This window comes from Pinus tabuliformis, chromosome 7, assembly GCF_031772625.1.
Source record: "Pinus tabuliformis cultivar Carrire ecotype Pingquan chromosome 7, CPIR1, whole genome shotgun sequence".
In the NCBI taxonomy this organism is placed as follows: domain Eukaryota; kingdom Viridiplantae; phylum Streptophyta; class Pinopsida; order Pinales; family Pinaceae; genus Pinus; species Pinus tabuliformis.
The window spans coordinates 1,152,032,909-1,152,046,228 of NC_142293.1; positions in this window are offsets into that span (position 1 = coordinate 1,152,032,909).

Sequence of the window (13,320 nt, forward strand, 5' to 3'; positions counted from 1 at the left end):
AAAAGAAGACATCTTTGATTAAACTAGATGTTAAATTTGATTTACAAATATATGATGGAGAGTTGAATGCAGAAAAGCTGGACAATTGAATTAGACAAATTTATGTTTATTGCAGAGTGCAGAGTATCGATTCAAATAAGAGCAAGATTCAGTTGGCAAGTCTACGACTTGGAGGCACTGCCTTGGTTTGGTGGGAATGCAGGACCCAAGCTGACATGAAGAGACATGTTAAGACTATTTTTGTCTCGAGTGAATTTGTTTCTGTAATCAAAAAGCAGTTCTATCCATTGCCTACATTCAGCAAGCCATGATGAGCTGGCAAACTCTTCGTCAATTGAAAGGGCAAAGTGTACAAGCTTACACCCAAGAATTTAGAAAGAGAGCATTGATTATAGGAATCTCATTAGACTCAGCGGAGACTCTGTTGAAGTACATCAATGGTATACACAGCTACATGAGGCACACTATCCTCATGTTTAATCCCACTAGTATAGATGAGGTATCTATTCAAGTTACACATCTAGAAGCTAGAGGAAAAAATGGAAACCCAGAAGTTGGGGGATCGTCCCAACCCATTGCAAGCAAGAATAAGGAGAAAAGAAAACATAAATGGAAAGCAAGGAAGGCCAATACCGCACAAAAACGCAAGACTTCATGCACTCATTGTAAGAAGGATGGGCATGGTGATGAACATTGTTGGATTCTGCATCCGGAGCTGAGACCTAAGAAGTTTGAGGGCAAGAAGAAGAAGATTGTTGCAGCTATTCAGAAATATTTGGGGTCAAACTGAGGAGATGAAACAACCATTGTAGCCACAGGTATAAAAGGTAAGAATTTTGAAGCATCTACTAGTAATTTTGCACAATCTAATATTGATGAAGAAAATGAGTGAAAAAGACATGAACTTTTCCATATTCGAGTTATTTGCAAAAATCAAAAGATTGATACTTTGTTTGATAGTGGCTCACAAGTAAATTTAATTTCTGAAGCAATTGTAAAGAAGTTGGGATTACTCACTACACCTCACAAGAAAACATACCAATTAGGATGGTTAAGTGATAACGCACAACTACAAGTGACTAGACAATGCAAACTCAAGTTTTCGTTTGGGTCAGCGTTTGTAGATGAGGTTGAGTTAGACAAAATTCCTTTGGATATATGTGGAATTGTTTTAGGAAGTCGTTACTTGTATGACAAAAAAGCTACCGAATCCTATATCATGTAAAGGACCGACTCCTATATCATTGTGGGAAACTATGCATTCCACAAACTGAAAGAGTAAAGATAATTCGAGAAGCACACACTTCTCTAGTATCAGGTCACTTTGGGGTAAGTAAAATAGTTGCACAGCTGCAAAGATTTTGCTATTGGCAAAAAATGAACGAGACAATTTCTAGATATGTAAGAGGGTGTAGTATGTGTGTTAAAAGCAAGCCCAACAATAGAAAACTAGGCTTGTACACTCCATTACCCGTTCCTTCTCATCCTTGGGAAAGTGTTTCCATGGATTTTGTTGGAGGACTGCCTAAATCTAGGAAAGGTCATGATTATCTATATCTTGTTGTGGATAGGTTTAGCAAAATGTGTATTTGATACATTGTAATAAACAGATTACTGTTGAACAAACAGCAAAACTGTTCTTTCAACATGTATGGGTTCATTTTGGATTACCCACTTCCATTGTATCTGATCGAGACACCTGATTTGTGGGGAAGTTTTGGTCAAGTCTGTGGGAACTGATGGACACCAAACTGAAGAAAAGCACAACTTTCCATCCACAAGCCGATGGCCAGACATAAGTAGTAAACAAGACAGTAATCCAGTTACTCAGAGGATATTGCAGCAAGCATCCTAAGCTTTGGGATGAACATTTGTGTTATGTGCACCATGCTTACAACAGAGCCAAATATTCTTCTACACTGAGATCTCCTTTTGAGACCTATTTGGTTTCACACCAAGGTCTCCTTTGGATTTTGTCTTTGGTAAAGATACCACATTTGATGGACACAGTGATGTGGACAAGGCGACTAGATTCATTGAACAAATCCAAGAGATCCACCAGGCAGTACAGGAACATCTGGAAAAGAGCCAGGCCAAATACAAGGCAAGGCATGACAAGCATCGGATGGAGCATAGTTTCCAAGTTGGTGATCAAGTCTGGCTGTATATCAGCAAGGACAGGATGGAAGGTGAAGGTAAAAAGCTAAAGCCTATAAGGTATGGACCTTTCAAGATACCTGAGAAAATTGGTGAGAATGCTTTTCGCCTTGATTTACCAGCTTACATGCACATCTACTAAGTCGTAAATGCATATAGCTTGAGATTGTTTGAACCTTCACTAATTGAGGATCTCGAAGAGCAGAGTCAATTGCCTTCTATTGATGACCTGCTATCTGAATATCTTAATGAATTGTAGGAAGACACAGTTCTCGACAGGAAGGTGAGGACGATGCGCAGGGGAGATATTGAGTACCTCAGAGTTGGGCTCAAGGGTTCAAAGCCGAGCAATGCAAAATGGATAAAGATTGGAAAAGTGAGACAATTGTACCCTCACTTAGTCAATGCTTGAAAACCAACTTTTGGTGGTCCAAAAGCTTTTTCAATGGAAAGGCCGTGATCCGAATTGGATCCATGAAAATTATCAAAGTTCTGTGATTGTATCAAATCATGACAGAGTTCAAAATCTTGTGAACAATGAGCTATCAGTAAGACCTCTAGACAGTGGCAGTTTGTAGCTAGCATGGAACGACGAGGACCTTGGCCAAAGTGCACTGACCAAGGCCTATGGAGACTATGCAGTGGCGCAAAACTGGCAATTGGGAGGCTCAGATCAGAAAACAGAGGCTGTTTCTAATGTGTAATTAGCGCAAAGCGGCAAAACCCCTCTAGAAGGAAAATCCCAAAGTGCATGGTCACGAGTGAAGCCGAAGAACCGCAAGAAAACTGCTAAAACCGAAGGCGGGTCCTGCGCTCCAAAATCGGTGGAATATCAGAGGCATTTTAGGTGGTAAGCGGGTTTGCCAGGAGAACGAGCAATTCCATACGTTGGATGACGCGTGTCCGGCGGATGAGAAAGAAAACCGCTCTCATCGCGGGCTAACGTTTGAGCAAGTCAACCGCGTGATAAGAACGATAACCGTAGGATCTAGAGGCCCTAGATCTAACAACGGAGATTGCGTTCGATGGGAAACTAGATTCATAGGGAGAAAATAAGCTGCAACGCATAAGTTTGAAGTCCGATTCGATCCCTGACCTTGCGGATGAATCATTTCACAAGGTAACCGAAATACCAAACCATTTGAGGAAGAGCTGGCACTCGGTTCGTGAAGGGACAAGTGGCCGCCTCGCTATGAGACGTTACAAAGTGGCGATGACGCAGAGGCAGGGAATTCCAAGTGGACATTAGCAGGTGATTTGAAGAGGTGGAAGAGGAAGGAAACAATCAAGGGATGGACTGGCTTTGAGCCATGAACAGACATAGAATAGGGGACAGTGAGAGGAGAAGACACAACAAGACAGAAGCAGAGAAGCGAGTTGACCTGTAGACCTAAGGCAGCATCGAGCAGATAGAACCAGGCTTGAGAGGTTCAAGCAATCCCTGTGAGGATATCTGCTGGGAACTGAGTACCAAGTTGGAGTCATCCCATTAAGACCAGTTGAGGTCGAGACTTGGTAAGGAAGAGTCTGTGCACTCTGGTGGCTTGGGAATCCAAGAACCACCCTACTAAGCATCATCTGTTCCAGGAGACTCAAATTGAGCTCCCCATTGTAAAACTTTGCTTAAAGACACAATAAAAGAAGGCCACCACTGAAATCTGGAACGGAGACGTAGCCTTGGAGGATAGGGTGAACTCCATATTAAATTTTGTTGTGTTTTGCATTTTTCTTGCTGTGTTTCTATTATTGTTTTCATTGTCTGTGTGTTTTGCAATCTTATTGATCTGTTGCCTAAGATAACATAGACACACACCAACACAAGAGTCTGTAATACCTTCATTAATAATTAATTGAGATCACTCACGAGTGATTTCAGATCAAGTGGTATTAGAGCTCTAAGCTGTTAAGGTTAGACAAGCTTGTGCTGGATTTAGCTTTTGAATGCTAACTAGATCAAAGCTCAAATTAGGAGAAGGAGAGTTGGTCGAAACTAATCCTGAGATTGGAAGAATCTATCCTCAAAAGACAATGTCAGAGGAAGGTTCTATGGGGCCAAACCCTCAATTCATAGATAGCTTCCTAGCCATAAGGTCCATGGTAGTGGAAATGTATAAGGATTTTAGAAAACATAAGGATGAAGACTCATGAGCCTCTAAACAAGATAAAAGAGAAGAAGAGTCTTTCCTCCATGACCACTCAAAAGGCAAGGGGAAAGAAGAAATCTTTCTCACAACTCATAATAGCCCTGAACATAAAAAGAAGACATCTTTGATTAAACTAGATGTTAAATTTGATTTACCAATATATGATGGAGAGTTGAATGCAGAAAAAGCTGGACAATCGGATTAGAGAAATTGATGTTTATTGCAGAGTGGAGAGTATCAATTCAAATAAGAGCAAGATTCATCTGGCAAGCCTAAGCCTTGGAGGCATTGCCTTGGTTTGGTGGGAAGGCAGGACCCAAGTTGACATGAAGAGACATGGTAAGACTATTTCTGTCTGGAGTGAATTTGTTTCTGCAATCAAAAAGCAGTTTTGTCCATTGGCCTACATGCAGCAAGCCATGATGAGCTGACAAACTCTTCGTCAGTTGAAAGGGCAAAGTGTACAAGGTTACACCCAAGAATTTAGAAAGAGAGCATTAATTCTAGGAATCTGATTAGACTCACATGAGACTTCGTTGAAGTACATTAGTGGTCTACATAGCTACATGAGGCACACTATCCTCATGTTTAATCCCACTAGTATAGATGAGGTATCTGTTCAAGCTACACATCTAGAAGCTAGAGGAAAGAATGAAAACCCAGAAGTTGGGGGATCGTCCCAACCCACTGCAAGCAAGAAGAAGGAGAAAAGAAAACAGAAATGGAAAGCAAGGAAGGCCAATACCACACAGAAAAGCAAGTCTTCATGCACTCACTGTAAGAAGGATGGGCATGATGATGAGCATTGTTGGATTCTGCATCGGGAGCTTAGACATAAGAGGTTTGAGGGCAAGAAGAAGGAGACTGTTGCAGCTATTCAGAAATATTTGGGGTCATAATCAAGAGATGAAACAACCATTACAACCACAGGTATAAAAGGTAAGAATTCTGAAGCATCTACTAGTAATTTTGCACAATCTAATATTGATGAAGAAAATGAGAGAAAAAGACATGAGCTTTTCCATATTCGAGTTATTTCCAAAAATCAAAAGATTGATACTTTGTTTGATAGTGGCTCACAAGTAAATTTAATTTCTGAAGCAATTGTAAAGAAGTTGGGATTACTGACTACACCTCACAAGAAACCATACCAATTAGGATGGTTAAGTGATAAAGCACAACTACAAGTGACTAGACAATGCAAACTCAAGTTTTCGTTTGGGTCAACATTTGTAGATGAGGTTGAGTTAGATATAATTCCTTTGGATATATATGGAATTGTTTTAGGAAGCCGTTACTTGTATGACATAAAAGCTATCTTCTATAGAGCTAAGAACAAGTATCTACTCGTTAAAGATGGAATCGAATACTTTGTAAGAGCTCATCAGCTCAAGAATTATTATACTCTCATAAACTCAGGGCAGATGAAACAAATGATAAATTCATGCAAACAATTTTTACTAATGGTTGTAAAGGAAAAGAAACCTGATAAAACCAATGTATTTGAGGGCTGTGATGCTAAACAACAAGCTTATTTAGAAAGAGTTGTTTCAGAGTATGATATCTTGTTTCAAGAACCTAAAGGTCTGCCACCCAAAAAGGAAATAGTGCATGAAATTAATTTGCAGCAAGATGCTCCATTGCCTAACATTGGAATGTACAGGTTGTCCGCTTTAGAGAATGCTGAAATCAAGAAGCAGGTGCAGGAGTTGCTCGAGAAGGGGTTCATTAGACCTAGCACATCACCATGTGGATCTCCAATCGTTTTGGTGAGAAGGAAAGATGGCTCGTGGAGAATGTGCATTGATTACTGAGCATTGAATAAAATAACAATAAAAAATCGTTATCCCCCTCCTCGCATAGATGATCTGTTAGATCAATTGAAAGAAGCTGTTTATTTTTCCAAGCTAGACTTGCAAAATGGATATCATCAGGTCAGAGTTGCAGAACAAGATGCATGGCAGACTGCTTTCAAAACAAAGCAGGGATTGCATGAGTGGTTGGTTATGCCTTTTGGCTTAACTAATGCTCCTGCTACTTTCACGATAATAATGAATGATGTTCACAGACCTTTTCTTGATGATTGTGTTATTGTAAATCTGGATAACATTATGATATTTAGCAAAACATGGGAAGAACATTTAAATCATGTTAAGCAGACACTAGATATTTTGAAAAGAGAAAAAATTTCTGTTAAACTTTCAAAAGGTGAATTTGGCAAAACACCTTTGAATTATTTGGGACATATAGTAGGGGGTGGTGAATTGAAGATAGATCCCTCTAAGGTGGCAGTGATTGTAAACTGGCCTAAACCCAAATCTGCTATAGAAGTTAAGAGCTTCTTAGGAGCAGCACAGTATTGGAGAAATTTCATTTCTAACTTTTCCTTAATTGCAGCTCCCTTACATGCTTTAACAGGATTGAACAAGGTGTTTCAGTGGGGAGGCAAATAACAGAAAGCTTTCGACACCTTGAAAGAAAAGATTAGTACGACACCAGGTTTAGCACTGCCTGATCTTCAAAGACCCTTTGAGATCCAAACGGATGCCAGTGACTATGCCAAGGGAGCAGTATTGATACATCACGAAAAACCCATATGTTATCATTCTGAGACATTTAATTCTGCAGTAGTTAACTATCCTACATATGACAAAGAATTGTATGCATTAGTGCAAAGTGTGAAAAAGTGGAAACATTACTTAATGGGCAAAGAGGCAGTAATACATACTGATCATCAACTACTTCAATGTCTACACTCCCAAACTAAGTTGCAACAATCAAGACACTATAGATGGATGGGTTTTCTACAACAATTTCATTTGGTCATCACATATAAAAAGGGAATACACAATAAAGTTGTAGATGTGTTATCTAGACCCATTATAAATGCATCTACTATACTTAAGCATAATTCTGTGTTACATGAGAGCTACATTGAACAATATGCTCAAGATATAGATTTCAAAGATGTATATGCAACTTTAAGTCAAGGGGAACGAGTAGAAGAATTGGATTATCATGTAAAGGACCGACTCCTATATCATTGTGGGAAGCTTTGCATTCCAAAAACTGAAATAGTAAAGATAATTCGAGAAGCACACACTTCTCTAATATCAGGTCACTTTGGGGTAAGTAAAACAGTTGCACAACTGCAAAGATTTTGTTATTGGCCAAAAATGAACGAGACAGTTTCTAGATATGTAAGAGGGTGTACCGTGTGCGCTAAAATCAAGCCTGGCAATATAAAACTAGGCTTGTACACTCCATTACCCGTTCCTTCTCATCCTTGGGAAAGTGTTTCCATGGATTTTGTTGGAGGACTGCCTAAATCTAGGAAAGGTCATGATTATCTATATGTCATTGTGGATAGGTTCAGCAAAATGTGTATTTTGATACCATATAATAAACAAGTTACAACTGAACAAACTACAAAACTGTCCTTTCAAAATGTATGGGTTCATTTTGGATTACCCATTTCCATTGTATCTGATCAAGACACTTAATTTTTGTGGAAGTTTTGGTCAAGTCTGTGGGAAAAGCAAGCCCAACAATAGAAAACTAGGCTTGTACACTCCATTACCTGTTCCTTCTCATCCTTGCGAAAGTGTTTCCATGGATTTTGTTGGAGGACTGCCTAAATATAGGAAAGGTCATGATTATCTATATGTTGTTGTGGATAGGTTTAGCAAAATGTGTATTTTGATACCTTGTAATAAACAGATTATAGCTGAACAAATTGCAAAACTGTTCTTTCAACATGTATGGGTTCATTTTTGATTACCCACTTCCATTTCCATTGTATCTGATCGAGACACCCGATTTGTGGGGAAGTTTTGGTCAAGTCCGTGGGAACTGATGGACACCAAACTGAAGAAAAGCACAGCTTTCCATCCACAAACCGATGCCCAGACAGAAGTGGTAAACATGATAATAATCCAGTTACTCAGCGGATATTGCAGCAAGTATCCTAAGCTTTGGGATGAACATTTGTGTTATGTGAAACATGCTTACAACAGAGCCAAACATTCTTCTACACAGAGATCTCCTTTTGAGACCTGTTTTGGTTTCACACCAAGGTCTCCTTTGGATTTTGTCTTTTGTAAAGATACCACAGTTGATGGACACAGTGATGTGTATAAGGAAACTAGGTTCATTGAACAAATCCAAGAGATCCACCAGGCAGTACAGGAACAGCTGGAAAGGAGCCAGGCCAAATACAAGGCAAGGCATGACAAGCATCGGATGGAGCATAGTTTCCAAGTTGGTGATCAAGTCTGGCTATATATCAGCAAGGACATTATGGAAGGTGAAGGTAAAAAGCTAAAGCCTATTAGGTATGGACCTTTCCAGATAATTGAGAAAATTGGTGAGAATGCTTTTCACCTTGATTTACCAGCTTACATGCACATCTACTCAGTCGTAAATGCAGATAGCTTGAGGTTGTTTGAACCTTCACTAATTGAGGATCCCGAAGAGCAGAGTCAATTGCCTTCTATTGATGACCTGCTACCTGAATATCTTAATGAATTGCAGGAAGACACATTTTCGGACAGCAAGGTGAGGACGACGAGCAGGGGAGATATTGAGTACCTCAGAGTTGGGCTCAAGGGTTCAAAGCCGAGCAGTGCAAAATGAATAGAGATTGGACAAATGAGACAATTGTACTCTCACTTAGTCGATGCTTGAAAACCAGCTTTTGGTGGTCTAAAATATTTTTCAGTGGAAAGGCCGTGATCCGAATTGCATCCATGAAAATTATCAGAGTTCTATGACTGTATCAAATCATGACAGACTTCAAAAACTTGTGAATAATGAGCTATCAGGAAGACCTCTGGGACAGTGGTAGTTTGTAGCCAACACGGAATGATGAGGACCTTGGTCAAAGCGCACTGACCAAGGCCCATGGAGACCGCACAGTGGTGCAAAACTAGCAGTTGGGAGGCTCAGATCAGAGAACAGAGTCCGTTTCTGATGTGCGATTAACACAAAGCGGCAAAACCCCTCGAGAAGGAAATGCCCCAAGCGCATGGTCATGAGGGAAGCCAGAGAACCATGGGAAAAGCGCTAAAACCGAAGGCGGGTACCACGCTCCAACACCGGTGGAATATTGGAGGCATTTCAGGTGGTAAGCATGTTTGTTAGGAGAACGAGCGATTCCATACGTTGGACGGCGCATGTCTGGCGGATGAGAGAGAAAACCGCTCTCATCCCGGGCTAACGTTCGAGCAAGTCAACCGCTTGATAAGAGCGATAACCGTAGGATTTGGAGACCCCAGATCTAATGGTGGAGATTGCGCCTGATGGGAAACCAGATTCAGAGGGAGAAAATAAGCTACAACGCATAAGGTTTGAAGTCTGATTCGACCGCTGACCTGGTAGATGAATCATTTCACAAGGTAACCGAAATACCGAACCGTTTGAGGAAGAGTTGGCACTCAGTTCATGAAGGGACAAGTGGACACCTCCCTGTGAGATTTTACACAGTGGCGATGACACAGAGGCAGGGAATTCCAAGGGGATAACAACAGGCGATCCGAAGAGGCGGAGGAGGAAGCGAACAATCAAGGGATGGACTGGCTTTAAGCCATGAACAGATCGAGAACAGGGGATAGTGAGAGGAGAAGAGACAACAAGATAGAAGCAGAGAAGCGAGCTAACCTACAGAGCTAAGGCAGTGTCGAGCAGACAAAACCAGGCTTGAGAGGTTCAAGCAATCCCTGTGAGGATATCTGTTGGGAACTGAGTACCAAATTGGACTCATCCCATTAAGACCAATTGAGGTCGAGACTTGGTAAGGAAGAGTCTGTGCACTCTAGTGGCTTGGGAATCCAAGAGCCACCCTACTAATCATCATCTGTTCGAGGACACTCAAATTGAGCTCCTCATTGTAAAACTCTGCTTAAAGACACAATAAAAGAAGGCCACCATTGAAAGCTAGACTGGAGACGTAGCCCTGGAGGATAGGGTGAACTCCTTTTTAAATTTTGGTTGTGTTTTGCATTTTTCTTGCTGTGTTTCTCTTACTGTTTTCCAGTGTCTGTGTGTTTTTAAATCTTATCGATCCATTGCCTAATATAACATAGACACACACCAACACAAGATTCTGTAATACCTTCATTAATTAATTAACTGAGATCACTCACGAGTGATTTTCAGATCGAGTGGTATCAAATATGGACCTTTGAAGATACTTGAGAAAAATGGTGAGAATGCTTTTCGCCTTGATTTACCAGCTTACATGCACATATACTCAGTCGTAAATGAAGATAACTTGAGGTTGTTTGAACCTTCACTAATTGAGGATCCCGAAGAGCAGAGTCAATTGCCTTCTATTGATGACCTGCTACCTGAATATCTTAATGAATTGCAGGAAGACACAGTTCTGGACAGGAAGGTGAGGATGACGCACAGGGGAGATATTGAGTACCTCAGAGTTGGGCTCAAGGTTTCAAAGCTAAGTAGTGCAAAATGGATAGAGATTGGACAAGTGAGACAATTGTACCCTCACTTAGTCGATGCTTGAAAACCAACTTTTGGTGGTCCAAAAGCTTTTTCAGTGAAAAGTCTGTGATCCGAATTGGATCCATGAAAATTATTAGAGTTCTATGACTATATCAAATCATGACAGACTTCAAAAACTTGTGAACAATGAGCTATCAGGAAGACCTCTGGACAGTGGCAGTTTGTAGCCAGCACGGAACGATGAGGACCTCGGTCAAAGCACGCTGACCAAGGCCCATGGAGATCGCGCAGTGGTGTAAACTCGCAGTTGGGAGGCTCATATCAGAAAACAGAGGTCGTTTCTGATGTGTGATTAGTGCAAAGTAGCAAAACCCCTCGAGAAGGAAAAGCCCCGAGCACATGGTCACGAGGGAAGCAGGAGAACCATGGGAAAAGTGCTAAGATAAAAGGCAGGTCCCGCGCTCCAAAACCAGCGGAATATCTGAGGCGTTTTAGGCGGTAAGCGAGTTTGTCAAGAGAATGAGCGATTCCATACGTTGGATGACGCGTGTCTGACGGATGAGAGAGAAAATCGCTCTCATTGCAGGCTAACATTCGAGCTAGTCAACCACGCAATAAGAGTGATAACTGTAGGATATGGAGGCCCCAGATCTAACGGCGGAGATTGCACCCGATGGGAAACTAGATTCAGAGGGAGAAAATAAGCTACAACGCATAAGGTTTGAAGTCTGATTCGACCGCGAACCTGGCAGATGAATCATTTCACATGGTAACCGAAATACCGAACCATTTGAGGAAGAGATGTCGCTCAGTTTGTGAAAGGTCAAGTGGCCACCTCCTTGTGAGACGTTAGACAGTGGCGATGATGTAGAGGCAGGGAATTCCAAGCAGACAATAGTAGGCGATCTGAAGAGGCGGAAGAGGAAGCGAACAGTCAAGGGATGGACTGGCTTTAATCCATGAACAGACAGAGAACACAGGACAGTGAGAGGAGAAGAGATAGCAAGACAAAAGCAGAGAAGCGAGTTGACCTGCAGAGCTAAGGCAATATCGAGCAGACAGAACCGGGCTTGAGAGGTTCAAGCAATCCCTGTGAGGATATCTGTCGGGAACTGAGTACCAAATTAGACTCATTCCATTAAGACCAGTTGAGGTCGAGACTTGGTAAGGAAGAGTCTGTGCACTCCAGTGGCTTAGGAATCCAAGAACCACCCTACTAAGCATCATCTGTTCCAGGAGACTCAAATTGAGCTCCTCATTGTAAAACTTTGCTTAAAGACACAATATAAGAAGACCACCATTGAAAGCTGGACTAGAGACGTAGCCCTAGAGGATAGGGTGAACTCCTTATTAAATTTTGTTGTGTTTTGCATTTTTCTTGCTGTGTTTCTCTTACTGTTTTCCAGTGTCTGTGTGTTGTGTAATCTTATTGATCTGTTGCCTAAGATAACATAGACACACACCAACACAACAGTCTGTAATACCTTCATTAATTAATTAACTGAGATCACTCACTAGTGATTTTTTGATCATTACACCAGTGCTTCAGATCTTTATTTAACATTAGATAAACAGTAACTAGGTGCAGCAATAATAGTATAAACCATCACACACATGAACACCAAAATTTAAGGTGGAAACCCAATGTGGGAGAAAAAATCACCTGTTGATGTCGTCTTTGTCTGCTTTTAATATAAAGAAAATATGTTTACAATCTTGTACTAGTGCAGACTCATACCAGTATGAAGGCACCCACCTGTAGAAGGCTACAACCTTCTCTCGTTCTCCAGCTTCTACTAGAAGGGAGCTACAACCCCCTAGCTCTTGTATTGGCTGATATGTTTACCAGTACGTAGGCACTGGCCTACAGAAGGCTACCACCTTCGTTCTTCCTCTAGGGACCACGTTCCATAAATTTTTGGACTAGATACTCCTGGTACGCAATAACACAATATGTGGGCCACATTTCATCAAATTTTCATATTGGACCCATTAGTAACATTAAAGCTCAAAATCAATCACCGTTGCAATAACTGCATCTATCAACAATAAGTCAATCTTGACAGTCAAATTACTGTCACCAAAACACAAAGATGAACCCAGAACTCTACATCAACAACCATAACCAATTGCAACTTCAAAAATCATATGTTAGAATGTATATGCTTTTCCTCTTGTGAAAGTGCGTGCATACGTATACACTCCTTTTGTTCTATGAACCAGCTTGTATACGCCACTTGGAGTAGGTGATATAGTGTATACTTCTTAAAACATTCTCTTTCTTCAATTTCTGGAGTCTAATCTGTAATCCTTTGTTGTTACCTTTGAATTGACATGTTCCACTGTCATACATCACTGAATCATTTGTCAGTTGCTATCAAGGACAACACCTATACCATAATGCCAACAATCTCCCCCTTTGGACTTGATGGAAACCATATTGGTGTTTATTACGTCAAATTGTAGAACCTGTTAGATATATCAAACAACACCAAGATACTCTCCCCCTTTGAAATCAAGGGCAAAGGGCAGACCAAGATATTCTCCCTCTTAGAGA